This window comes from Equus quagga, chromosome 4 (assembly GCF_021613505.1).
Source record: "Equus quagga isolate Etosha38 chromosome 4, UCLA_HA_Equagga_1.0, whole genome shotgun sequence".
NCBI classification, from domain to species: domain Eukaryota; kingdom Metazoa; phylum Chordata; class Mammalia; order Perissodactyla; family Equidae; genus Equus; species Equus quagga.
The window spans coordinates 38,806,440-38,832,122 of NC_060270.1; positions in this window are offsets into that span (position 1 = coordinate 38,806,440).

The window sequence follows — 25,683 nt, forward strand, 5'->3', positions numbered from 1 at the left end:
GTATCTTTTCTCCCACTGGAATGTAAGCACCAAGAGGAGAGAGGATTTGTGTGTTCACTTTTCCCACCTAGAACAGACCCTTATAAGCCCTCACTATTTGTCAAAGGAAGACAAAGATTCCTATACCCAGCCGAGATATTCTCCTTCATGGAGGGGAAAAAAAGAGACATTTGTTGATATGCAGGGTCTCAGAGATCAGATTACCCACAAACACCAATTCTGGAGAAAGACCCTGGAATGATCCAGGATGCTTCTTAAAAAAGAGTAGATTCTCGGGCCCCAAACCAGATCAATGGAATCAGGATTTCCTGGGGAAATACCTAGGATCTCAATATTTCAAACTATTAAATTGAATATTTCCAAAGGGCCTCATGTAATTATCATCATAAGGCAAGTTTGGAAAACTCTGTGTCTAATTTTATAACAAATGAATCTGAGTAGACTTTCAGTAGCAGTAAACTTTGTCATTTAAGTACGTGTCTGAGTTGTATAAAATACAGTGCATTATCTATTTTTCTGTCTATCTATCTTTCTATCTATCTATATCTATCTTTCTATCTATCTATTCCTACCTGAGAGTTTAACTGAAAATTCGCCATATAAATCCCATGCAAGGATTCTTGAAATAGAACATATTTTTATCTGATCCATTCTTTAAATTGCTCATTTTTCATTACAGTTTCAATTACAGTTAGCCCAGCTGTTGTGTTTCAGTACTAAGTTCCTTTTATCAACAGACAGATACAGCTGGAAATGCATACATGTGATACTTGTCCTTGTTAAAATGAGCTCACCTGTCCATTTTTACAGGAGGGAGGAGAGAAAAGGAATTAGATACATGAGTCTCACAGGTAATGCTTAATATAATATACAGTGGGATTCCGTAGCTGATGTTTGGTGTAAGGGCAAATTCTTCTATTCCCCAATATTCTGTGAGATCATCACTATGTTACAGCACTGTGTTATAACTGATATTCATACTGATAATACATGTTAGAGGAAAAAGTTAATTATGCTCACAATACTCAATTTAAGAAGGCAGAAAATTGTTAAAATGACTAAACATAGTTAACGCAAAATGCCATTTGATAATTAAAGCAAACAATTGTTTGGAAAATACAATTATGGTAAAAACTAATTCCTGGATACCAGATAAATAAAGTACTATTGCATAACACAAAGTGCTTGGTGGAAAGCATAATCTTGGAGAGACAAAGCATGTAAAGACAAGAAATAATTAAAGAGTAATGAAACAGCGCGCTTGTACAAGTTACCTAATCACTCTGGAACACACAGTATCCTCCTCAACGAAATGGATATATTAATGTCAGTCTCCCAGGGAGGTTTGAGGATTATATGAGATAATTCATGCCCTTGATTAGTGGCATATAATGCCACTAACTGAGGAGTGACAGAGGTCCAGAGAAAGAAACGATGGCTAAAGATCAATATAGCCAGGGAAGCCCTTATAGAGATGGTGAGGTTGAAACATGCTCTTGGAGAAAAAGGAGATGCGAATTCTAAGTCAGAGGATCAGTATAAGCAAAGATGTGGAGGAGGGAAAGATCATGGCATTTTGGAGGGACAATGAGGAGACACCTGACCGAAGGTGTGGGTCATAAACGACAAGGCTGACCAGGTAGCTACACTTCTTCAAAGTGGAAAATAGACATAAACAAAGGAGAGAAAAGAACAATAGCCCATGATTGTACTACCCAGAGATAACTATGTTGCTATACTTTCTTCTAGTTTTTTTCTATGCAAATATTTACTTTTATAATCAAAACATATAATTCTATAGATACACTTTTGTGACTTGCTTTTAACATTACATTATCAGCAGTTTTGCATGCCATTACATATTTTTTGGGAGCACGATTTCTGATGGCCACATGATACCACATTTTGTGATCTCGCTCTGTTAATCAGTCTATTATTGTTAGACTTTAAGGTTCTGTATTTTTTTTCTCCTCTAATATATATGAACGCTATCATGAGAGTGATTTAAAAAATAATGTGATTTTTTTCCCTCCATACAAGGAATTACTAGAAAGTACACATCTTTGTTCAAAATATACAAATATTTTAAAAGTTATTGATCTATTTTGTTAAATTACTTTACTGGAAGCTTGTGCCAATATATATTTCCACTAGCAGAATATGACAGTGAATTTCTTTCCACTCTTGGCAGAGAAATTTGGTCTCAGTGGAGTTCTTGGTCAGAGGAAGAGCAATCTGGCAGCAGCAGGTGGAGGGATGGAAGGAAGAGATGCTGGAGTCGTGCAGCAATGCAGAAATACAGTGACTGGGTACCAAACTTCAGTGGTCCAAGTGAGAACAGAAGAGAAGGAATAAATCTAAGAAATTCTCCCTGCTGTCTCTCCTCTCTCTCTCCCTCCATTCTCTTTCTCATTCCTTTCCTTCCTGCTCTCATTTATTAAAAAATACATATTATAGTAGAATATTTGTAAAATATACACATGTAAAAAGCTGTGCTGGGCTCAGACAAAAGAGCAAGGAAAATTGGTAGAAGAAATAACTCTCTAAGATATGCAGATGCCAACATCTTATTGGTAGAAAGTAGCAATGACTTGAAACGGCTTTTGATGAAAGTGAAAGAAGGAAGTGCCAAAGCAGAACAGCCTTTGATTGTCAAGAAGACAAAAATATTGACCACAGAAGAACTATACAATTTTAACATAGACAATGAAGACATTGGAATTGTTAATATTTTCTCTACCTTGATTCAGTCATCAATTTAAATGGAGACTGCAGCCAACAAATCAAGAGAAGACTGAGACTTGGAAGGGCAGCAATGAAAGAAGTAGGAAAGAACATCAAGTGTAAAGAAAGGTCCTTAGAGACCAGGGCCAAGACTATCCACACCCGATTACTATGTACAGGTGTGAAAGCTGGACAGTGAAGTGAAGAAGGCTGATAGGAAAAAAATGGATTCCCTTGAAATACAGTGTTGGAGGAGATGTCCTGTCTTCTATGGATGCCTCAATGGATGCCCTGGACTGCCAGAAAGATGAACAAGTGGCTATTAGAGCAAATTAAGCCTGAACTATCGCCAGAGGCAAAAGTAATAAAAATGAGGCTGCCCTAGTTTGGGCAGATGATGAGAAGGCAAGATTCTTTGGAAAAGACAGTACTGCTGGGAAAAGTAGAAGGCAGCAGGAAGAGAGGAAGACCAAATATGAAATGGATTGACCCCATAAAGGAAGCCACAGGTATAAGTCTATGGGAGCTGAGCAGGGCTGTTGAGGACAGGACATTGTGGACATCACTCATTCACAGGGTCACTAGGAGTTGGAGCCAACTTGATGGCATGTAACAATAAAAAAGCTAATATTTTATTGTATATCTTTTCAATATGTCAATCAATTTATCTAATAAGCATTTTCACATGTTAAATATCCTTTGCAAAATTGAAAGCATTTCCCTTTACCAGATATAACAATTTATTTATTCATTTGCCATTGATGGATGTATGTGCCAGAGATTTTCCATGAATTTTTACTATCATATATAATGCTGCTATAAATATCTTTGTTCAAATTGTTGTCTTTATTTCTGATTTTCCTCTAGCAGAAAGGAGTTACTGAGTAAATGGTATAGATAGATTTTAGATTTAGGAAGCATTTTCAAGCATCAGTAACAGAATTTATTCCATACACACACACACAAATACACACACACACACACACACACACACATACACACAACTAGGACAAACTTGAAGACTGAACCATGACATAGAAATTCCGAGTAAGAATTGGTTTTGGAGGGAAGTCAATGAGTTCAGTTTTGAATAAACTAAACAACTAAACAAACATAAATGAAAGTGAAATTAGGGTAGAAGTTGTTTAAAAAAATAAAGAGTTCATGTAGTCAACTAATTCTATTTTCATTACTGAAATTTTGCATCTTATTACAAAGTTATAGCATATTAACCAAAATTATAAGAACAATATGAAGAGATCTAGGGCACTTTTATAATCTTCCAGACTGAAACATTATTTCTGTAAATAGCTCCCAGCAGAAAAATTGAAGAAAAATACTTTAGATTTCATCCTCCTTATAATTTTATGCTCATCCTATCTTTTAGTCTTTCTTATACTCAATCATCACTTAGTAGGAACATTAACATCTATCAATGTGATCACTTTTTGTATGTGAATGAAAGAATAACTACTTTTAAAAAAAATTTTAGGTGTATATCATTTATATTTGGATTTGTGTGTAGACTACACTATTCACCACCAAAAGTCTAGCTGCTGTCACCATACACATGCGCCCCTTCACCCCTTTCACCCTTCCCCCAACCCTCTTTCCCTCTGGTAACCACCAATGCATTCTCTGTATCTATGTGTTTGTTTGTTGTTTTCATCATTTTATCTTCCACATATGACTGAAATCATATGGCATTTGGCTTTCTCCATCTGACTTATTTCACTTTGCATAATAGTCTCAAGGTCCATCCATGTTGGCACAAATGGCAAGATTTCATCTTTTTTTTTAAGGCTGAGTAGTATTCCATTGTATTTATATGCCACATCTTCTTTATCCATTCATCTGTTGATGGGCACTTAGGTTGCTTCCAAGTCTTGGCTGTTGTGAATAACGCTGCAATGAACATAGGGGTGCATGTATCTTCACGCATTCATGTTTTAATGTTCTTTGGATAAATATCCAGAAGTGGAATAGCTGGATCATATGGTAGTTCTATTTTTAATTTTTTTTTTTTTTTGAGGAAGATTAGCCCTGAGCTAACTACTGCCAGTCCTCCTCTTTTTGCTGAGGAAGCCTGGCTCTGAGCTAACATCCGTGCCCATCTTCCTCTAGTTTATACGTGGGACGCCTACCACAGCATGGCTGCCAAGCAGTGCCATGTCCCCACCCGGGATCCGAACCAGTGAACCCCGGGCCGCCAAGAAGCAGAAAGTGCGAACTTAACCGCTGCGCCACCGGGCCGGCCCCTCTATTTTTAATTTTTTGAGGAATCTCTGTACTGTTTTCCGTAGTGGCTGCACCAGTTTATATTCCCACCAGCAGCATATGAGTTATGAGTATTCCTTTTCTCCGCATCCTCTCCAATAGGTGCTATTTCTTGTCTTTTTAATAATACCCATTCTGACGGCCATGTGTTGATATCTCATTGTGGTTTTGATTTGCATTTCCCTAATAATTAGTGCTGTTAAACATCTTTTCATATGCCTGTTGGCCATCTGTATATCTTCTTTGGAAAAATATCATATTCTCTCCCCATTTTTTCCTCGAATGGTTTGTTTTTTCTTGTTGAGTTGTATGAGTTCTTTGCATATTTTGGCAATTAACACCTTATTGGATATATGATTTGCAAATATCTTCTACCAGTTGGTAGGTTGTTGATTGTGTCTTTTGCCATTTATTTTTTAAATTTTCATTTCTCTATGTTCATTTTTCTTTTGTTCCTGAGGAAGATTCACCCTGAGCTAACATCTGTTGCCAATCTTCCTCTGTTTTGTACATGAGTTGCCACCACTGCATGGCTGCTGGAGAGTGGTGTAGGTCCACACCCAGAAACTGAACCATGGCACCTGAAGCAGAGCGTGCCGAACTCACCCACTAGACCATGGAGCTGGCCCCAGGAGCTTTTTAGTTTGATGGAGTCCCATTTGCTTGTTTTTTTCTTTTGTTTACCTTGCTTGAGGAAACATATTCAAAAAAATACTGCTAAGGCCGATGTCAAAGAGAATACTACCTATCTTTTCTTGTAGGAGTTTTATGGTTTCAAGTCTTACCTTCAAGTTGTTAATCCATTTTGAGTTAATTTTTGTGTATGGTATAAGATGCTTTCATTCTTTTGCATGTGCTGTCCACTTTTCCAAACACCATTTATTGAAGAAATTTTTATTCTCCATTGTATGTTCTTGGCTCCTTTGTCAAAAATTAGCTGTCCATAAATGAATGGGTTTATTTCTGGCTCTCAAATCTTTTCCATTGCCTGTTTCTGAGCCAGTACCATGCTGTTTTGATTACTATAGCTTTGCAGTATACTTTGAAATCAGGAAGTGTGATGCCTTCAGCTTTGTTCTTTTTTCTCAGGATTGCTTTGGCTATTCGGGATCTTTTTTTGTTCTATATAAATTTTAGGAGTTTTTGTTCCATTTCTGTGAAAAATGCAATTAGAACTTTGATAGGGATTGAATTGAACCTATAGATTGCTTTAGGAAATATGGACAATTTAACTATGTTAACTCTTCCAATCCATGAGCACAGGATATCTTTTCATTTCTTTGTGTCTTCTTCAATTTCTTTCAACAATGTCTTATAGTTTTCAGTGTACAGGTCTTTCACTTCCTTGGTTAAATTTACTCCTAGGTATTTTATTCTTTTTGTTGCAATTGTAATTGGGATTGAATTCTTGATTTCTCTTTCTGTTATTTTGTCGTTAGTGTATAGAAACACAGTGATTTTTGTGTGTTGATTTGGTACCCTGCAACTTTACTGCATTTGTTTATTACTTTTAATAGTTTTTTGGTTGATTCTTTACCATTTTCTGTATGTTAAAATCATGTTATCTGCCAACAGTGACAGTTTAACTTCTTCTTTTTGAATTTGGGCCCCTTTTATTATTTTTTCTTGCCTAATTGCTATGGCTAGGACTTCCAATACTATGTTGAATAAGAGTGGTGAAAGTGGACATCCTTGTCTTGTTTCTGTTTCTCGAGGAGAACTTTCAGTTTTTCTCCATTGAGTATGATGTTGGCTGTGGGTTTGTCATATATGACCTTTATTATGTTGAGGTACTTTTGTTCTATATCCATTTTATTCAGAAGTTTTATCATAAATGGATGCTGAATCTTATTGAATGCTTTGTCTGCATCTATTGAGATGACTATGTGATTTTTTTAAAAGACTTTTTATTTTTTTCCTTTTTCTCTCCAAAGCCCCCCAGTACGTAGTTGTATATTCTTCGTTGTGGGTCCTTCTAGTTGTGGCATGTGGGATGCTGCCTCAGCATGGTTTGATGCGCAGTGCCATGTCCGTGCCCAGGATTCAAACCAACGAAACACTGGGCCACCTGCAGAGGAGCGCGCGAACTTAACCACTCGGCCACGGGGCCAGCCCCATGACTACGTGATTTTTATTCTTCATTTTGTTAATGTGGTGTATTGTGTTGATTGATTTAATTTGTGAATGTTGAACCATCCTTGCATCCCTGGAATAAATCCCACTTGATCATTGTCTATGATCCTTTTACTGTATTGTATTCAATTTGCTAATATTTTGTTGAGGATTTTTGCATCTATGTTCATCAGCAATATTAACCTGTAATTTTCTTTTGTTGTGTTGTTCTTGTCTGGTTTTGGTAGCAGATAATGTTGGCCTCATAAAATGAGTTAGGAAGCTTCCCTTCCTTTTCAATTTTTTGGAAGAGTTTGAGAAGGATGGATGTTACACCTTTGAATGTTTCGTAGAATCCACTGGGGAAGTCATCTGGTCCTAGACTTGTTTTTTGGGAGGTTTTTGATTACTGTTTCAATCTCCTTACTAGTGATTGGTCTATTCAGATTCTCTATTTCTTCTTGATTCAGTCTTGGAAGGTTGTATGATTCTAAGGATTTACTATTTCTTTTAGATTATCCAATTTGTTGGTGTATAGCTTTTCACAGTATTCTCTTATATCCTTCATATTTCTGTGGTATCTGTTGTTCTTTCTCCTCTTTCATTCTGATTTTATTTATTTCAGTTTTCTCTTTTTTTTCTTAGTAAGTCTAGCTAAAGTTTTGTTAATTTTATTTATCTTTTCAAAGAACCAGCTCTCAGTTTCATTGATCTTTTCTGTTGTCTTTTCAGTCTCCATTTCATTTATTTTTACACTGATTTTTACTATTTCCTTCCTTATATTGATTTTCAGCTTCATTTGTTCTTTATTTGGTTCTTTTAGGTGTAATGTTAGCTTGTTTATTTGAGATTTTTCCTGTTTGTTGAGGTAGGCCTGTATTACTATAAACTTCCCTCTTAGTACTGCTTTTGCTGTATCCCTTTTTGACATGTTGTATTTTCATTTGTTTTCAGGTAATTTTTGATTTCTCCTTTGATTTCTTCATTGACCCAATAATTATTCGGTAGTATTTTGCTTAATCTCCACATATTTATGACTTTTCCAGCTTTCTTCTTGTAGTTGATTTCTAGTTTCATACCATTGTGGTCTGAAAAGATGCTTGATGTTAGTTCAATCTTCTTAAATTTATTGAGACTTGTTTCATGGCTGAACGTGTGGTCTATCTTGGAGAATAAGAATAACTATATTTTACTATAGAAAGTATCTATTTGAGAAGTCTTTTCCCAACAAAGACCAGCATATAAAACTGACCCATCTCTTCCAAAGCTTCCCAAGTGAGCTGGGGTAAAATTCAGTTTACTCTGCTTTCATGTAACTCAGTCTAACTCATCTTGTTCAAGGCTATCTCGACTTTCCTTACCTTTCTTTACTCCCCTATATTTTTCATAAAAAACAAACACTTTCTCCAGAAGAAAGAAAAAAATTAAAAATTTTCTCAGTAATATATTAGAGCATAAATAGTCATTTTACCAAATCATAGTTACATTGTCACTGTGACTGTTTGGTTGCTGTGACAGAATTATAAATAGATTTGCCTACTCACTAAGACCTGTTCCTTTTGAAGGACTAAGTTTGAGTCAAAAAGTGGATTATAGCTTCACTAAAGTACAATATCTCTATCCTCTCCTGTGCTTTATCCTGCTGTGGCAGTTGAAGGTTTCTCAGTGTATTCATTCTAATGTGCTTCAAAGGTATATTTTAATCTGGTAGAGAATTAAAAAAAACGGGAAATGTTTTTCCCTTTGTCCATTATTGAATTGGTGGTGTAGTCATTTTGCTTTATGGTTTTGAAGCAAAACTTGTTTGAGTTGATGATTTCTTCTGGTGTAACATAAACTTTTAGTTAGAAAGCAGGAGCTGAGGTTCTTTGTCTCTTACTTGTTCTGAATTCTATGAACGTGTTCATTAAGAAACATTTATTGGATGCCTTCTCTGTGCCAGACACTTTGTTAAGTACTAGGTATGTGGCACTGAAAAAAAATAGGCTTGGTCCTGGTCCTGATGGAGCTTATAATTTATGGGTGAAAGAGAGACAGTAAAGTTGAGCACAGAATCAAAATACGATTATAAATAGAATTATGAATGCTATTATAAATTATGAACAGAATTACAAAAAGTGTTATGAAAGAAAAACAGGGTGTTCTCTGAAGCCCTGAAGAATAGCCAGCTCGAGAGAGGGAGACATGGGGAGGCCAGTTAGGATGCTGTGGCAGCATTCCAGGTTAGAAATCCAAACTGCTATTGAAAATTATCTTTCATCCAAGATACTTATATACAACATAGAGTAGATTATTCATATTTTAAATTTTCATCCCAATTTTGGATATCTTTTGGCATTCTGTATCCATATCAAGAAAATATATGCCAGTCCCTGACATAGCGTGACACTATAGGATAGCGAGCCAGTGTGAGTTTATCCCCTCCCGAGAAGCTAATTTGTGTAGGGAAGTAGTTTTTTTTTTTAGCAGTCTCTTGAGTTGGCAATTATTTCTGAATGGACTTGTCCATTTCTCCATGTAGTTCTACCAATAATTGCTTTATATATTTTGAGCCTATTTTACTGGATGTATATAAGTTTAAAATTGTTATATAATTCTGAACAATTGAGCATTTTATCATTATGTAGTAACCTCTGATCTCTAATTATGCTTGTATTAAATTCTATTTTGGCTGATAATATAGCAACTCCAGATTTCTATTTTCTAGGAATATATTTTTCCATCCTTTTATTTTTAACCTTTCTTTGTCCTTTTGTTTTTAATGTGTCTCATAAATAGCATATATCTGGATCTTTGTATTTTGTTCAACATGTCAATATGTATTTTCTGTCTTTAAATTGATAATTTTAGTTTACTGAAGTTTTTACTTTTTAATTATTGATATATTTGAGCTTGTTTCCATCTTTATTTTGCTTCTATTTTCCTGCTTTTGTCTTTTTACTACACCAAACATGCAGATTGTTATTCTATCCCAGTAACTTTCAATCATCTATCAATCAGAATCACCTGAGAGAATTTTAAAACTATTAATATCCAGGCTCCAGCACTAGAGATTCTGTTTAAGGTCTGGAGTGGGGCCTGGACATTGGTATTTTTTAAAAGTTCCCAAGTGATACGTTATAGGCACTTTTGGATATTCAGAATTTTCCATGTCCTTCCTATCTCACATCATAACCACCGACAAACTCTGGAGAAGCTACCTTTCTTTGTTTATTCTAATGAAATTCTTCGAACAATCTGGCGTGGAGTTGGTATTCACGCTATCTCCACTATGTTCTCTGGGAACTGTCTCCCTGACTTGATTCCCATTCCCCACGGCCTCGTAGTTCCCAGGACTCCCCCATTCAACCCGTTTCTTGACAGAGTCAGGTATTCCAGGTATTCCGAGTCAGGTATTGTTCAGCTCTGGTCTTTTGGCTGTCAGATCCTCCAATGGAGGTCAGAGTTGGGGACAGCTGGAGCTGGAGCTATGGACTTGATCCTGTTAGTTTCTCTTAGATTCCTTTCTCCACTCCCCTGGAATTACTAACTCCCACGCCCTAACCCTTCAGCAGGTTCACCATTTTCTTAGCTCTGGTCTACCAACTTGTTGCTGAAGGGGCCAATAACAACATCATCGAAATATTCACTAGAAAACTATAGATCCTGGTAGTTTTGGAAAGTGGAGTTTCTTCTATCTGTTAAAGCTAATAGTTAAGAATAGTGTCTTCTAATTGAGAACTTGTTAGAAATGCAAATTCTGCAGTCCTACGCCAGACCTACTAAAGCAGGAATACTGGGAGGGGGGTAGGGCACAGCAATCTGTGTTTTAACAAATCTGCCAGCTGATTCTGATGTTCAGTCAAGTTTGAGAGCCACTGCTCTAATCCAAGAGATTTTTGATGTTCAATTTAATTAAGAAGAAAGGAAATTATCTTTGTAGTGGCAACTGGTTAGTTAACTAGGTAATCAAGAATGGTGCAATTAAGGGGCTGGCTGGTTGCTGAGTGGTTAAGTTCACGTGCCTTGCTTCTGTGGTCTGGGGTTTTGCTGGTTCGGATCCTGGGCGTGGACATGGCACCGCTCATCAGGCCATGCTGAGGTGGCATCCCACATGCCACAACTAGAAGCACCCACAACTAGAATATACAACCATGTGCTGGGGGGCTTTGAGGAGAAGAAAAAAAGATTGGCAACAGATGTTAGCTCAGGTGCTAATCTTTAAAAAAAAAGAAGAAGAAATGTACAATAAGACTCAAAAAGGGAATAAACTATTCGGCAGGTAGTACTGTATTTTGTTATTTGGTATTTTAATTTACTTTGGATGTTACCCCAGTGTTCAAGCTAATCTTCATGTTAACCTACTTTTTTTGAAATTGAAAGTTAGTGCATGTTTTAAGTCAAATGGGAGGGTCAAAGCAGAAATTGTGAACAAATTATCTAAGTGGAATGCGGACTGGTACAAATTATTCAAATCCAAACCCCCTGCACAGAAACAATTATTGTGACATTTTAAGATTTAATATAGAGTCAAATTCTTTTGTTTATGCTTCTACTGACTGTGGTTTCCAAAACAGGAGTAACAAAACTCTGTTATTTATCCTTAAATTACACTCATTGGACATTTGCTAAGTGTACACCAGTACACAGAGTGCTATGATAGAACTAGGCCTCCGTGAAGAGAAAATGTACTAAAAAGCCTTCTCTTGTAAAATTTGGTCCTAGAAAAAATAAATTTGGAGCTGGAAAAAAAAATGGAGTTTGACATCTAAGTCTTAAATATCATACTTGTTTTAGCTCTGAATTTATTTAAAAAAATCTACTTTTGACCTGTTTACTAGTTTCTGAACTCATTTTCCTTTGCTTAGATTACCCTTTAGCTATCCAGATAGCTTTTAATGGAAATACATTTTTCCACTAGCAGGAAACTGAGGGGAAAGAAGGTAATTCAGCCATTGAATTTTTTTCCACCAAAATCTAGTTTTCATATGTGTAATACCATTTTATCACACTTAAGGAAAGATAACTCAGTATGTGTTTATAGACTAGTGAGCCTTTGCAAGGCCATTGAGGTGGTTGTTAGTGGGACCACAGGCCACGTGGAGGAAGTGCTATGGGCTGTATAGTCATAGTGTGACGGGAGATGGGGGGGTGGAGGGGGGGATGGGGACGCATGTGATACCCTCCTGTGCAATAGCGTGGCAGAGCACACTGGAGAGATCACGGAGAGCCCTCTGAGCCAGAACGGGCATTTATGGAGCCACATAAACAAGCACATAGGCCATTTCTGGGATGGTAAGCATCTTGTGGAGGCTGTTTTGCAAACATTGAGGAAAATAAAAATTTATTTAGACAGATATTTGATTATAAGTCTGTAACTAAACACTGGATTAAGGGACCAGGGACTCCTGCAGGTGACAATAACCTGACTACTAGAGCTTCCTTAGCTGTAGAATAGCCTTCCAGTTCAGACCTTGTAACTCCCCTGAACCTGGCGGTTTCATTTTCTTAGGTGCTCAGGAGGTCTGGCCACATATTTGAGTTTCCTATTTTCCACCCCCCACCCCCAATATGTATAAATGCAAATCAAACAGGGGATTATTGTTCTTACCTCTTACGTGCTTACAACCTAGGTGGGAACCAAGCTTATCAAAGTGAAAAATACTCCTGAATTCTCAAATGCGTCTGCAGGTAAGCCAGGAGTACAGTAGATGTTCTCTGCAGGGTCAGGACCAACCTTTTCTGTTGGAGGCTCCAGTCCTTTCCATGTGTGGCCCGCTCTGCTTCTCTCCCATTCCCCCTGTTCCCTGTAGCCTTAGATCCTCAGGCCTCTCAAGCAAATGTATCCAGTAACCTGTCAAATCATCTCAATCTCATCCCTGAGAGGTCTCCTAGGCTTTTTCCTGTTTACGTCACCCTCACCCCACGTGCTCATCAAATCACCCTGAAGTCAGGGTCTTCTGGAATGCCCAAAACTGTCACAATATCATTATGAATACACTTGCCACAGATCACAAGCTCTTTCAGGCTCCACGCTGTCTGCATAAATAAATCCCATGACTTTTCTCCCCTTTGCACCACTTCCCTGTGAAAACTACTTATGCTGCGTGGATGTGGAATCAATGGGGACATTCGTGTTAACTTCTTTAGTTTATGTGTATCTGATGGTTCCTGTGCGACCTGGTTTAGTTGTGTTAGAGTTGTCTTTGATCGTAAGGGCCTGGAGGTCAGAATCTGTGTTCTACTTGGTTTGAATGGTGCTCATCTAGGGCCACACGCAACTGAGTGCTTCCCAATGATGGGAGGATGAACATTCTGCCTTTGGGTCTGCCTTGCATTGTCCTAAAAGGTTGAAGTCCAGCCCCTTAGCTTTGTGGACGTATCTATTTTGGCTGTAATACAACAGCTGGTTGTTAATTCCCTTCTTGTAGCCCTATAGAAACTACACGTTGGTTTATGCCTCTGACATTCAATTTTGGTTTTGTAAAATAGTATCCTTCCACTAAAACACCCTGTACAAATAGTAATATTCTTCTGTTTTGTCTGATGACAAAGTCTTCTGCCCTTGCCACTCAAGCATATTCAAAATGAGAAAGGAAATGCTTCCCTTTATGTAATAAGGATTTTAGCTTACATTTCAACACCATGGAAACTAGGCATTGGGATAAGATCTTTTCTGTCTAAATATATCCTTGGCTTTCAATTATACTTTCTATTTCACCGAAATGACTTTAAAAATTTTTCTGTCTTCACAACATCTTTATTTTGGGTTGGCAGGATCACCTTGAGCTCATCCCTCAGCTTTCATCAGCAAATATTATCACTTCCTAAGAAGCATAAATTGGGGCGATCTGAGGGCAAAGGAGTCTCTCTGAGGAACTATTCTGGTGCCATAGTGTGGAATGAGATTAAATCACATCTCAGATTAGGAGTGGCCACTTTTAACTCTGTAACTTCCAAAGGAAATAGAATCCTGGAATAAAAGGATAAAGAGTTTCCTTTGAGAGAGGAGAATCAGGCCCTCCTCCAAGAAACACCAGCAAGATGTTGTGGAAGCACTAGATACTTGTGACTTTGTGACTTGTGACTTTGGAAAATCATTTTGTGCCTCTGTGGAATAAACTGTTTTTTCTAGAGATTTTCTTTCTTTTATTTTCTTTCTTTTTTTTTTTTAAAGATTGGCACCTGAGATAACATCTGTTGCCAATCTTCTTTTTTCTTTTCTTCTTCTTCTCCCTAAAGCCCCCCAGTACATAATTGTATATTCCAGTTGTAGGTCCCTCTGGTTGTGCTATGTGGGACGCCACCTCAGCATGGCTTGATGAGTGGTGCCATGTCTGCGCCCTGGATCCAAACAAGCGAAACCCTGGGCTGCCAAAGGGGAACGCCCGAACTTAATCACTCGGCCATGGGCCTGGCCCCTAGAGATTTTCTAAAGTTCTTTCAAACTCCACTTATTTGTCAACAAATACTTATGAGCACCTATTAAGTTTTGGGTACTTGGGGTGAAGAGATAAACCATGGAGATGGGGTCTCCAGTCTCCCAGAACTCAAGGCTAGTCTTATATTTAGTAGTCTGTCTATGGAAGGAAGATCACCAATTACATTTAATAAGGATTTTAGTTTAATAATGGCCTTTGGATCATCCCATCTTATGCCAAGTCATACTTCTTTTGTCCTTTTTCTACTTGCTGGTCTTCCTCAATCATTCCAGAGAAATACAATGCCATGGCACTAAATCAAACACTCGTCTTATAAGACGCATTGAGAAAATGCCAAATATGTTTTATTGGTTAGAATTTGTTTTGATGAATTGTGGTTGATATCACCTGCATTCATGGGTGTGATTTAGGGAGAGAGAACAGCTATCATGACCACATTTGGGTCTTACTCCCCTGTCATAATTATATGGCTGGATGGATAAAGCATAGTTCAAAATAAAACTTAGCTGAAATCTCTCCTCATCGTACGTTTATAAAAAACTTTTCTTGAGAATCTGTTAGACTATGCCTACATAGATTGATCTATTGCATTTAGGCAGTGGGTTTATATTTTTGAGTGCCAGTCTGTGTTATTTTCCTACACAAACAGCTATGCTTACAGCTTAATGAAGTAGGAAAGGCATTCAGGAAGAGCTAGAGCCAACGTCTTGTATGTTTGAACCTGTCTGTTCTGCCAGTGACCCATAGAGTGAAGAGCTGTGTCAGCTAACCATTTAGCTGACCATTGCTGACAGACAAATACCGTGTGCTGAGCTAAGAGGGAATGCCACAAAAACATCACAAGTCAACAAGATGACACAATTCCTGTGGGGTCCTAGACTTATTTTTGCCATTGCTTGGAGCCGAGCAATTACGCATAAAAATGTATCTTATCTGCAAATAACATATACATTTTGAGTTTAAATTACTTTGTTTTCAGAAGGTTTTTTTAAAACTACTTGGGCACATATTTTTCCAATGATGATAATTAGTGGATTAATAATATCATAGTCATCAAAAGAGATAGCAGGTTTTCAAAACCATGCAACAATAGATGAGTCCTTCCATGGCTTTAACTGGAACACCTAATAATTATAACCTAGTAGAAGAAATGTTTTCAACTGTAAACACAAACACAGAAAACAAAACAAAATTTTGTGAGCAGAAGACTGCCTGCTTATGTGACTATTAAGCCAGAAAGCGGCTGTTTTATTTAATGCATTGTTTCAGGGACAGAGGACTCCAGTGAAACCATGGAAGTAGTGGTTCCCAACATTGCTAAGAGTAAGAGTCCTATCATCCACCCAGCCCATGACCTCAAATTTTGAAAGATTTTTTCCCCATTAAATTGTATTTATTAAGTAATTATGAGTTCTTTTCATTTTAATAAGCCAAGACAATTATAGCTACCACTCAACATGTGACAAATGTGGAACAATGATATTCAACAATAAATTGCTATAATTCCCACACAAACCAAAGAAAGTTGTGTAGATATCACAGACTCCCTTACGGTGCCCAAGCATGTGATTTCCACCAGACGTTTGAAAATCTTGGAAATGGTATATGGAACTCGTTGCTACTTTTTCAGAGGTTCTAGAGTTTCAGAGATCTCTTATGAGGAAAGTCAATGATGCATAAAAATTGTATGTGTGAAACTCTCTTCTCTGTATTGAATGCCTTGGGTTCAGGGAAAGGTATTTCTGGGGGAGAAAGGAGAGATACTTGAGGTGAGATCCCTTCTAGAAGGTAAGAAGTAGAATTGCTGAGAGTGGGAGGAGGTTTGCAAGACAGAGATGCTCCACTGGAGAGGCATGGTTCTAGGTATGGCAGAGCAAGATTAGGAGGTAGGATGCATGTGATTATGAGGGCCCTCCTCCCACCATAAAGTATTTTCTTGCATGGTCTATCCTTGAACACGGGGAAAGCCACATAAAATTTTATGTCCATCAGCCCACCCTCTTCCCACCCCACCCCACTATAGTTTATTATTTTTAGTACAAAATTCATTGCAACCATTCAGTTAAGTCTGATGTATCTCAACAGGCTTGGTTTTGGAGGACAAAGAAACATGAAGGAAAAGAGCAAATGACTTTCATTTCAAATCTATTAGTTGTAGAGGAGGATGATGCTTTCTTCAAGGAGGGTGAGCTGACAACCCAGCTTTACCCACATATTGCCTCCTACAGTGTTCCCCAAACAGTGTCTCAAACCATATTAATCAGTGTTCTACTCCAAGAAAAGTTTCTATGGCCATTAAGTTTGGGATATGTTGCATACCATAGGAGAATCACAACGTACGTTAACAGGCAAAAAAAAAAAAAAAAAAAAAAAAAAAAATCTGAGGAGTACTGCAGTAAAGAAAATTGTTTAATCTTTGCTTAATTTTGCTTAATCCAGTATTTCCTACTGGATTTGACTAGACTTCTTTTTTGCACATGACAAGTTTTTCATGGAATAAGATTGACATATGGAGAATGCTGCTACATCTTCTTTCTTGAAACAATTTCCTCCTTTACTTCTATGACATCACACTCTTGGTGTTCCTTTTACCACTCTGGGCACGCCTGCCTCCTTTGCTGTCTCATTGTTTTCTGCTTGGTCATTAGATATTGGAGTTCCTCAAGGTTTGGCCCTAGGCCTTCTCTCTTTTCATTCCTCATTCTTCTCTTCTCTCATTCATATTTGTGGCTTTAATGACTCCCTCACGGAGACATCTCACAGATGTTTAGCTCCTGTCTAGACCTCTTCTCTGAGCCTCAGTCTTGTCAATCCACCAGCTCACTTGACATCTCTGCTTGGATGTCTGAAAAGTACTTCCAACTCAATGTTAAATCAAGATCATTGTCTTCCTGCCTTTGCCTAGTCTTCTTGTAGTGTTTGTTTTCTCAGCAAATGGTATTACAATTCATTCTGCAAATTAGAAACCTGGAGTCTTTCATGGACACCACCCTCCATCACACTCATCAAATCATATAGATGTTAATTCCTAAGAATCTTAAGTCCGTCCACTTCTTTCTGTTTCGATTTCCCCATATTTGGTCCATGTTACCAACTTTTCACCCCTGGGATCCTACAAAGGCTTATCTGGCCTTGCAGCATCCACTCTTGCCCTCTCTAATCCATTATCCACAATACAGCCTGAGCCATAGTTCTTTTTTTTTTAGATTAAAAAAAATTTTTTTTTCCTTTTTCTCCCCAAAGCCCCCTGGTACATAGTTGTATATTTTTAGTGAGTCCTTCTAGTTGTGCCATGTGGGATGCCACCTCAGCATGGCTTGATGAGGAGTGCCATGTCCGTGCCCAGGATCTGAACCAGTGAAACCCTGGGCTGCTGAGGCAGAGCACATGAACTTAACCACTCGGCCATGGGGCTGGCCCCCCAGTGATAGTTCTTATCACAAATCTAATAATATCTCCCTCTCCCTTAAAAGGCTCCATTACTCTTAGAACAAAGACCAAATCCTTAAGTCACAAAAGCCATGTGAGATAGGCCCCCCTTATTTCAGCCTCGTTTTGTATTACACTACCCATAACCCTATTTGCTTATCTTCTCTTGACTTACTTTTTAAAAAACATCAAGATATCTTTCACTCTTTTTTGATATTCCCTTTTTATGGTATATCATACCATAAAATTTACTCTTTTGAAGTGTACAGGTCAGTCATTTTAGTATATTTTTGAGTGCAACCGTCACCACTATCTAATTCCAGACTATTTCCATCACCCCTAAAAGAAATTTATTAGCAGTCACTCCCCATTTCCCTCTACTCCAGCCCCCAACAACCACTAACCTATATTCTGCCTCTGTGGATTTCCTATTCTGGACATTTCCTATAGGTGGAGTCATGTAAATAGAATGTGGCTTTCTGTGCTTGGCTTTCTTTCACTTTGCTTACTGTTTTCAGGGTTCATCCATGTTGTAACATGTATTAGTATTTTATTCCTTTTTATTGCCAATTCTATGGATATAGCATATTTTGTTTATCCGTTCACCAGCTGGTGGACATTTGGGTTGTTTCCACTTTTTGGCCATTATGAGTAATGCTTCTATGAACATTCATGTACAAGTTTTTATATGAACATATTCTTTTGGATATATACCTAGGGGTACAATTGCTTGGTCATATGATAATTCTATGTATAACTTTTTGAGGATCTGCCAAACTGTTTTCTAAAATGGTTCTACCAGTTTACATTCCTACCAGCAATGTATGAAGGTTCCAATTTCTCCACATCTTTGTCAACTTGTTACAGCCCATCTTTTTGATTAAAGCCGTATAATAGTTACGAAGTAGTATCTCACTGTGGTTTTGATATTCATTTCCCTAGTGACTAATGCAGTTTCTGATTTATTTTTAATTTCTGAAGTGCATCATATTCTCTGATATCTTTAGGTCAATTCCATTGACTATAAGCTCTCATAGGTTCATGTAATTCTCACTCGCAGCACTTACCACAATTGTAACTCCATATTTATTTATTTGATTTTTTGGTTAGTGTCTTCTCTGCCAGTAGACTATAGGTTTCATGAAGGTAGGAAACCTGTTTCTATGACTCCCCATTGCATTCTCAGCACAGACAGTGCCTGGCATATAGTAGTTAGTCAACAAATATTTTCTGAATGAATGAAAGAATAAATAGGTGGATTCTGGGTTGTAGAAATAGCTTTAACAAGTAAAGACATTCAATGCCACTATGTATTCCTGTGCGATTTCTCAGAAGAGTTTGGGGTTACAAATCCTCTCTCTGTGTGAATGATTATGTACTTTGGTGAGCTAGAAAAGATAAATGGGAGGAGAAAATCAGAGACGAGGAAATTGTCTGTAGGGATGAAGGATAGACAATTTCAACAAATTACTTTTGCATACCTTTATGAATTAAAAAGCGGTGGATTATTATGATTTTGGACAACTTATAGAAATCAACTCATTTGTCTTTTAAAGATTTTTATTTTTTTTTTCCTTTTTCTCCCCAAAACCCTCAGGTACATAGTTGGGTATACTTAGTTGTGGGTCCTTCTAGTTGCAACTCATTTGTCTTTTAAACTAATTTACTTATGAATTAATTTCCACAAAATTATTAAAATGCAGATTCAGTTTCCTTGAAGTACATTGACCGTTCTTCCATCAATCATTCTTACATTGGCATATAGGCGCTAATCTGCCAAGCCTTAGACTTAAAAAAAGCAAAATGGAAGAGTTCTAGCAACCTTTATCAACTGATACAAGTGATCTCCATTGGTCATTTCTGTCTGAAACCTAAGATTCTTATTTATTTCAGTTGAATGCTTTTGCTAAGCATTAGATGACAGTTACTTATACAAATGAAAGCTAGAATTTCAGGAAAATCTAATCTAACATCCTCCCTCATTTATCATTTCAAGTCACCCACACTAAAGAGTACCATGCATATCTTAGCACTCTGACACTCAGTGGGGATATCCGCTGGCAGTTAGGACCCTTTACTCAAACACATTGTATCTAGCAAAGGAAGAGAGTGACCAGTTCTCCATACACATCAGCAAACAAGGACACCTTGAAGCATAATGACCACAAGCATGGTAGCCCCCACCTTACCTGTGGTCAAGTGTAGCCTTGGGTAATACAGATGGAAAACAGAAATACTAAAGAAAGCACACCTGTAAAAGGGGTTTTACTAAATTGCTAAAGGTGTCAAGCTTCTTTTCCTTCTCCCTGTTAGCAAACTGCATGGTTGAAGGCACGGAGGCCTAATGACAGGAGATGGACATGCCACAGACAGAAGTGGCCCTTGGACCCTGGAGGTCACGGTATGACAGTGTGTGTGAAGGAATGTGCATCCTTTTCACGTCTTTGTTCCAGTGGACATGGTCCACTGGCAAATCCTGTTGCACTAAGATCTGAGGGTGCAGATAACCCAAACACAATCCAGACATGTGGACATTGTTTCCGTGACACGGCATTCCGAATCCAAAGTGCACCACCCCTCTCAGAAACAAACAAGCCTAGCTTCTTTCTGCGTGTGGAACTCTGGATCTGTTAAGTCTCTCATTTTCTCTGTTTCTAACTGTTTTTCTTTCTGTCTCTTTTGCCTTCACTCTCCTTCTCTTTGTCTCTATGTCTCTCTTCTTATGTCTCCATCAACTAAATACTTATACTTACAGATGTCTTATGAATATATCTGCTACACATTGTGTGTACATTACCTGTAGATACAGACTATTTAATATATATAAAACATGTAGGATGCATATGTGTATATATATATATCCTAAATACTTATAACCTCCAAGTAAAAAGGAAACTCTCAACTTAATCACTCATTGAATGGGCAAACACAAATTACTTTATCTACCTTTTTATAGGAGAAGACAAGACTAGTTTTATCAGAAATAGTGTGAGCACAAATTGGAGTTTATAAGCCTTGTCTAAATAGACTTTGTGGCCTTATTTGGGCTTCCCTGCCAAGCAGATTTTGGAAGAGCATAGAACCCTTCTTTGGTGGCTCAGAAGGTGTACCTGGCCCCAGTGCCTGGGTTCTCAGGACCAAGTGCCTCAACCTAAGGCCTCAGAACCCTCCAGAGGCCACGGAGGGACATGCCATGCTGGCTGTGATCCCCTTGGCCTCCTCCTCATCCCATAGCCAAGGGAGCTCATATTCTAGTGCATAGCCTAGGACACCTGGTCCTGCTGGCATTCCTGCTGCCCCAATCCTGTACCAGCTGCACTGGGAGCAATTCACCTGCAACTCAAAGACATTGCTGCACTTTATTCCGCAGGTACCATTGTATCGGAACATGGGGACATATGGTCTCATGGGGGTAATGTGGTTTGCCTTGTATTTGGTGAAAGAAGCAGAAGTTAAATAGAACTTTTCTCCCAGATTAGTAATCCTCCATTTGAGGACTTTTTGAATCTTCTAGCATCATCAAGGCACAGTTTGGGGTTGTGCTTGGTGTAAGTTGTCCTCAACATTATGATGGTTTTGCCTAGAGGTGGCAAAATGGCCAGCTGTACCACATCATTTCAGAATGGAATGATGAAGTCTTAGACTAGTTTTAGGAAGGGCTGAGGGCATGATTTTTGATGAACTGGAATGAGATCTTCCCTAATCTCTGACCAATCTCTCTCACATTGGCCAAACCCCGTGGGGTGGAGGATGTTCTCGCCAACACTGCACTCATCACCCTGCACTTCTCAGGTCCTGCTCCTATCTGCATCCAGCCTAGTTCAGAGGGCAGGTTATGAATTCAGACTGCACGGATTCAAGTCCCACCTCCAGTGTTTACTTATTTTGTGGCCCTATGGAAGTCGCTTCTGAGCCTCAGTTTCTACCTCTGTAAAATAACAATAATAACAGTAGGTACGACATGGGATAGAGCAGTACCTGGCACATGGAAAGACTAAAAAGTATTAGCTATTGTTATCGTCATGATCAGTGCCCTCATGGGTCACCCAGAATCCTAATGTATGACATGACTTTCACTGGTCCAGACCCTCAAAATCTGTCCCTCTTGTATGATCTACACTAGCAGTTGACTAAAACTGTCACCAGGTGTTTGAAGAGGACCTGCCTTGATATATCTGCATAGACCTATCTTGACACAGGGCAAGTCATACACAAGGAAATTCTCACAAAAAAAGAGCTGAACTTCTATCAGAACATCTGGATTTGGAGCAGTTATGGCATTTACCTCTGCTGCCTCTGGGTACCTCCACACTACTCCTGCAGTGTCAGCAGGGCCCTGGCAGTTGACCAGTATCTGATAGTTCATGGACCTCCAGGACACCCTCTGGCCTGCCAAAGCCAAGACCTGAAGCTGTCAGCACCAGGAGCTTCAGAACACCATCCTGGAACAAAAGCATGCCTGACTCTTCCCCTAGTGTTACACACCCAGAAGCTGGAGGACAACTTCCGGGGCCCTTTCGGGTAGATAGTGACCACCAGAAATTGTCCTCACCTTTCATTGCCTTCAAATAGAGCACTATTTGACCCAGCAAGGTCAGATTTCCACCAGTGCCCTGGTGAATTGTCCCAGCAAGCTTGCACAGGGTGTGAGGAGTATTGTGTAGAAAATGTTGGGCTTACAATGATACCAGAGTCAGCTTCTGTATCTAGTCCACTGGAATGGTAGCCCAAAGGAGCCATCACAGAGACCCACCTCTCAACTTTGAAGGACTTAATCTTACCACCAATCAAATGTGATGAGCCCTCTGATCCCTAGTATAAGGGCAGAAGGGAAATGCAATGGGTGGTGCCCTTGATACTGTGTCAGTATAATTTTTACTGGTTTGAACCCAGATGTCTCTGACTTCAAAGCCTAGAACTCTCTGTCACACCTCACTGCCTCTTTCTGAGGATACAGCCAATCCCAACCCTCAAAGAGACTTAACTCCTAAGAGAACATAAGAAATAATTTAACTTATCTCAGTACAACATTTCAGCAGCCCTTTGATGAGTAGGTGAAATGTAGTCATGAGGAAACGGGGAAAAGAAAGGACACTTCAGGCAGAAGGAACAGAGTGAGGTGGGGCACTGGACAGCATGCGTGGGGAGCATGCGTGTGAGTGGTGCATGGACCAAGGGGAGTAACTACACTGTCTCCCTGGGATGTAATGTATTTGTGTAGTATGTGGACTAGAAAAAAGGACTGGGAACGAAATACCCACACTGTAACGGTGATTGTGCAGTACAGATGGATTATGGGTAATTTTTTTTCTTCTTTTCTCCAATTTTTCCTGTGTAACCTCCAGGTTTGGCTGTGAGTCAGTCCCCTGTGTCTCATACTGCCTCTTGTGTCATTATCACTGCTCTGGGCCCTGCCTCATGACTCCTCTGTGCTACTGACAGTATTTGCCTACCAGCCATGCTTTTGTATGCTTCGCCCAGGTCACCTACACTAGAAGAGCTATGCATCATATTCCTTAGGTCTTGGCCAACCCAGGCATCGTGCCCCCTGTGGCACTCTCCTCACTGCTCGTGGCCCTGACACCCCCACATCTCCACCTCCACCTCCACTCCCTTTTGCCGCAACACTGCCTGCTCTGGTCCACTGCTCATCTGGCTATTGCACTACCCCCGTGTGAGTCTTTTTGGAGTGGCCCTAGACACAGTTGCTTGGGACCAGAGGTAATACAGCTCTTTTAGTGTTACCCATTGCTGCCTTTCTCCAGGGCACGTATGCCCATTAGGGTGGCTGAATTGGTGGTTTCAGTGCCTGCCATGTGCCCAACCACTATTCCAGGTGCTGGGACACACAAAAGCAGATGAATCCAAGTCCCACCCTCACAGAACCCACATGACAATGGAGGAGACTGCCCATAAACAAATCAACCAACAAACATAAAGAGCATACTTTCAGATAGTGACAAGGTGTACAAAAGTCAGGTTAGGAGAGTTGATGGCCAAAGCAACTACTTATGAGGGAAGGGATGTCAGCCTCGCACACCCAATCTCTACATGAAAAGGCCTTCTTTAATAAAAATGTAACCAAAAAATTTTTATATTGCAATTGGTAGTATATTAGATCATCTTTGTGAAATTGAAGGTAGAAGTGTTGCAAGTATTTATTCTACTTTTATGGAAGTACTCCTCTTGGGAAAACTTGACGTCAGTTCCGGATAAATCATCAACTGGCAACTTAGGCACAGAAATATACATAATAAAGTTATTGTCTTGGAATAATTTTAAAACTAAGTTACTTTAGGAATTCTAGATTCACAGTATCGCTCCCAGAGTTGAGCTGAGCTCTTGCTGTCGCCGCTCATTACCTTGTGTTCCCTTTTGTGTTAATGATAATGCTAATTACCTGCAGGTGTCTTTATTCCCCCATTAAGGAGTAGGGGTTTCACCTGGCTCAATTCCAATTAAGGTATTTACCTTTTCTCTATGCAAATCTTTCCAGCAACTGGAGGTAGTCAAGTAAATTTTGCCTCCAGTTAAGATTGTGCTACTAAGATAATATTTAGATTTGAGGGGGTAGTTTCTGCTGCCTATTATTTTGCATTTTACTGCATGAGGGCAACAAGCATAGTTTCAAGGTGATTTGTATTTAAGCTAAAAAAAAAAAGATGATGTGATAATAGGAAATATTAGTATAGTGCTTTTTAGTTAGAAATTTCCAAACCAAAAATATAGTTCAAAGGTTAGTCCCCCTAATACATATATATCCTCTTCAGAACTGATTGTGTTATCTGTAAAAATATACATTTCTCCTACAAATCGGGTGTTCTTAACATGGGTTGGGTACAACGGGATTATAATCAATTCAGGGCCATGCTTTAAAAAACTAAGGTAAAATTTACAGGTAACTGTGCAAGTGTAATATTCAATGAATTTTGTTAAATGTATTCGCCTATGTCACTACCACCCCAGCCAAGATATAGAACATTTCCATCATTCCAGAAAATTCTCTCATGTGGGGGCATAGTTTGGAGTATGTAGACTATATTTGATTATAAAAATAATGCAGTCAGATATCCAGCTTATTCATGCCAATAAGTTAAAAAGATAGGTCTCGTTATTACATTTTTACCAGCATCTCAACCAAGCAAGTCATTTTCTTTAACATTTGCTGGCAGTTAAATATTGTCTGTTGCCCATGGGTTTATCAGCAGTGCCAAAATCATTTGAGAAAAACTTTACTCCTGAGGTAGCAAAAGCTTGCTGATTAATTTAACACAAGCTAATTATACTAGCTTCTTATAATTAGTCCAAGGCAGGGGGTTTTGTTTCATTTACATCAAACACGTCCATCATTGGTATCTTTTGGGCCCAGAAAGTAATCTCAGTTTTCCTGGTGAAATGGCCCATTGCCACCTGAAGAGACACAGGCTGAAGGAAGAACAGCACAGATTTTATTTTCATTCATTCAGCAGATTAAGCTCTTACTATTATTGTGCCAGGAACTGCTATGTACTGGGGTTACAGCAGTGACCAAAACAGACAAAATCTCTCTCCTCACAGAGAAAAGTGACAAAAAAACAAAACCAAGGGGCCAGCCTGGTGGTGCAGTGGTTAAGTTTGTGCACTCTGCTTTGGCGGCCCAGGGTTCGCCAGTTTGGATCTGGGGCATGGACCTACCCCCGACTTGTCAAGCCATGCTGTGGCAGGCATCCCACATATAAAA